This window comes from Rhinopithecus bieti, unplaced genomic scaffold (genome assembly GCF_001698545.2).
Source record: "Rhinopithecus bieti isolate Rb0 unplaced genomic scaffold, ASM169854v2 scaffold_15252, whole genome shotgun sequence".
NCBI classification, from domain to species: domain Eukaryota; kingdom Metazoa; phylum Chordata; class Mammalia; order Primates; family Cercopithecidae; genus Rhinopithecus; species Rhinopithecus bieti.
Genome location: NW_016808399.1, coordinates 1 through 3,920, shown reverse-complemented (window position 1 = coordinate 3,920; position 3,920 = coordinate 1). Strand labels below are relative to the sequence as shown.

At 41.1% G+C, this 3,920-nt stretch overlaps 2 pseudogenes across 2 annotated transcripts; both read left to right on the top strand.

Annotated features, from left to right (window-relative positions):
- Positions 1-629: 629 nt before the first annotated feature.
- Positions 630-1,705, top strand: LOC108538553 (cold shock domain-containing protein E1 pseudogene; annotated as a pseudogene). Its single transcript, XR_001888112.1, has one exon. The product of XR_001888112.1 is annotated as a cold shock domain-containing protein E1 pseudogene (transcript).
- LOC108538552 (cold shock domain-containing protein E1 pseudogene) lies at positions 723-3,874 on the top strand (annotated as a pseudogene). Its single transcript, XR_001888111.1, has one exon. The product of XR_001888111.1 is annotated as a cold shock domain-containing protein E1 pseudogene (transcript).
- Positions 3,875-3,920: the final 46 nt, after the last annotated feature.

The window sequence follows — 3,920 nt, the reverse complement described above, 5'->3', positions numbered from 1 at the left end:
GATGGGGATGGCATTGAATCTATAAATTACCTTGGGCAGTATGGCCATTTTCACGATATTGATTCTTCCTATCCATGAGCATGGTACGTTCTTCCATTTGTTTGTGTCCTCTTTTATTTCACTGAGCAGTGGTTTGTAGTTCTCCTTGAAGAGGTCCTTCATATCCCTTGTAAGTTAGATTCCTAGGTATTTTATTCTCTTTGAAGCAATTGTGAATGGAAGTTCAGTCATGATTTGGCTCTCTGTTTGTCTGTTACTGGTGTATAAGAATGCTTGTGGACGTACCGGGCCGTGCTGCTTATGGCGGTGCTGGAGAGGGGGTGCTGAGCTGTTGGGTATGAAGTGTAACAGAACAGACTTTACCACCTGAAACTGCTGCTTCAAGTTCAGATCAGGCAAGGAACAAACCTCGTAACAACTAACAAGACCAAAGAAGAGCACACTTAAGTTGAAGACACAACACTTGATCTGAAACAAGAAGTTTGTGCCTACTCAACAGCTTTGAAAGAGCACTTCCCAATGCTGCTAGTAGTCTTTGTTTTCTTCAGGGCCGTACTGTGAGATTGCCCAGTACAGCAGCAGTTGTATTCTTTATTAGCTTGGTAGATCATTTTCTCTCGCTCTTTTTTTTAATACTAGCAACTTTCATCCTTTGAAACGTGTGCTGAAAAGAAGAATCAGCAAATACTACTGAAAGTGCAATATTCGATTATCACTGCGAGATGAGCTTTGATCCAAACCTTCTCCACAACAATGGACATAATGGGTACCCTAATGGTACTTCAGCAGCACTGCGTGAAACTGGGGTTATTGAAAAACTGTTAACCTCTTACGGATTTATTCAGTGTTCAGAACGTCAAGCTAGACTTTTCTTCCACTGTTCACAGTATAATGGCAACCTGCAAGACTTAAAAGTAGGAGATGATGTTGAATTTGAAGTATCATCGGACCGGCAGACTGGGAAACCCATTGCTGTTAAACTGGTGAAGATAAAACAAGAAATCCTCCCTGAAGAACAAATGAATGGACAAGTTGTGTGCGCTGTTCCTCACAACTTAGAGAGTAAATCTCTAGCTGCCCCGGGTCAGAGTCCAACAGTGAGTGTATGCTACGAACGTAATGGGGAAGTGTTTTATCTGACTTACACCCCTGAAGATGTCGAAGGGAATGTTCAGCTGGAAACTGGAGATAAAATAAACTTTGTAATTGATAACAATAAACATACTGGTGCTGTAAGTGCTCGCAACATTATGCTGTTGAAAAAGAAACAAGCCCGCTGTCAGGGAGTAGTTTGTGCCATGAAGGAGGCATTTGGCTTTATTGAAAGAGGTGATGTTGTAAAAGAGATATTCTTTCACTATAGTGAATTGAAGGGTGACTTAGAAACCTTACAGCCTGGTGATGATGTGGAATTCACAATCAAGGACAGAAATGGTAAAGAAGTTGCAACAGATGTCAGACTATTGCCTCAAGGAACAGTCATTTTTGAAGATATCAGCATTGAACATTTTGAAGGAACTGTAACCAAAGTTATCCCAAAAGTACCCAGTAAAAACCAGAATGACCCATTGCCAGGACGCATCAAAGTTGACTTCGTGATCCCTAAAGAACTGCCCTTTGGAGACAAAGATACGAAATCCAAGGTGACCCTGCTGGAAGGTGACCATGTTAGGTTTAATATTTCAACAGACTGACTTGACAAATTAGAACGAGCAACCAATATAGAGGTTCTGTCAAATGCATTTCAGTTCACTAATGAAGCCCGAGAAATGGGTGTGATTGCTGCCATGAGAGATGGTTTTGGTTTCATCAAGTGTGTGGATCGTGATGTTCGTATGTTCTTCCACTTCAGTGAAATTCTGGATGGGAACCAGCTCCATATTGCAGATGAAGTAGAGTTTACTGTGGTTCCTGATATGCTCTCTGCTCAAAGAAATCATGCTATTAGGATTAAAAAACTTCCCAAGGGCACGGTTTCATTTCATTCCCATTCAGATCACCGTTTTCTGGGCACGGTAGAAAAAGAAGCCACTTTTTCCAATCCTAAAACCACTAGCCCAAATAAAGGCAAAGGGAAGGAGGCGGAGGATGGCATTATTGCTTATGATGACTGTGGGGTGAAACTGACTATTGCTTTTCAAGCCAAGGATGTGGAAGGATCTACTTCTCCTCAAATAGGAGATAAGGTTGAATTTAGTATTAGTGACAAACAGAGGCCTGGACAGCAGGTTGCAACTTATGTGCGACTTTTAGGTCGTAATTCTAACTCAAAGAGGCTCTTGGGTTATGTGGCAACTCTGAAGGATAATTTTGGATTTATTGAAACAGCCAATCATGATAAGGAAATCTTTTTCCATTACAGTGAGTTCTCTGGTGATGTTGATAGCCTGGAACTGGGGGACATGGTCGAGTATAGCTTGTCCAAAGGCAAAGGCAACAAAGTCAGTGCAGAAAAAGTGAACAAAACACACTCAGTGAATGGCATTACTGAGGAAGCTGATCCCACCATTTACTCTGGCAAAGTAATTCACCCCCTGAGGAGTGTTGATCCAACACAGACTGAGTACCAAGGAATGATTGAGATTGTGGAGGAGGGCGATATGAAAGGTGAGGTCTATCCATTTGGCATCGTTGGGATGGCCAACAAAGGGGATTGCCTGCAGAAAGGGGAGAGCGTCAAGTTCCAATTGTGTGTCCTGGGCCAGAATGCACAAACTATGGCTTGCAACATCACACCCCTGCGTAGGGCCACAGTGGAATGTGTGAAAGATCAGTTTGGCTTCATTAACTATGAAGTAGGAGATAGCAAGAAGCTCTTTTTCCATGTGAAAGAAGTTCAGGATGGCATTGAGCTACAGGCAGGAGATGAGGTGGAGTTCTCAGTGATTCTTAATCAGCGCACTGGCAAGTGCAGCGCCTGTAATGTTTGGCGAGTCTGTGAGGGCCCCAAGGCTGTTGCAGCTCCTCGACCTGATCGGTTGGTCAGTCTCTTGAAGAACATCACTCTGGATGATGCTAGTGCTCCTCGCCTATTGGTTCTTCGTCAGCCAAGGGGACCAGATAACTCAATGGGGTTTGGTGCGGAAAGAAAGATCCGTCAAGCTGGTGTCATTGACTAACCACATCCACAAAGCACATCATTAATCCACTATGATCAAGTTGGGGGGAATCTGGTGAAGGGTTCTGAATATCTCCTTCTTTATCCCTCCCGAAATCTGAAATACTTATTCTATTGAGCTATTACACCAGTTTTAACACCTTCCTCGTGTTATGTTTAAAAAAATAAATAAATTTAAGGAAACCATTTTAAAATAATGCACAGTTGCAGCCTGGAAAACTTAAGGTGGCGCCTTATAGTATCAATTTTAGGAGCTTTATTTGGTGCATTTAACGCAACTGGTAATTGCAAAATCCACTTCGCCTGTGTTAAGTGAAAAATATAGACTTATCTTGTTGGCCCTATGAAATTCTGCACTTTTCATTATATACTCTACCTTCATTAATTACTTCTGGCAAGATGTTCTGCCTTAGCACTCAGTTGCATTCTTTTCTTTTCTTCCTGTTCATTATGCTTTAATTCTGAGGACCATATGAGGGTAGAATATATTATCTTTTAAAATTACAAAGATTTGTATAGGCAAACCATTTCTTAAAGTTGATGGCCAAATTTTAAAATGTTATTTTCATATCATTTATAATCTTGTCACAATCCACTTAAAGAAGTTTGGTTATATTTCAGTGAAAATTATCTTACAGAGTAGGTTTTTTTTCGTGGGTTGGGGGGTAACTTTACTACAATTAGTAAGTATGGTGCAGAATTTCATGCAAATGAGGAGTGCCAGCAGTGTGATAATTTAAACATATTTAAACAAAACAACAACAACAAAATGAATGCACAAACTTGCTGCTGCTTAGATCAC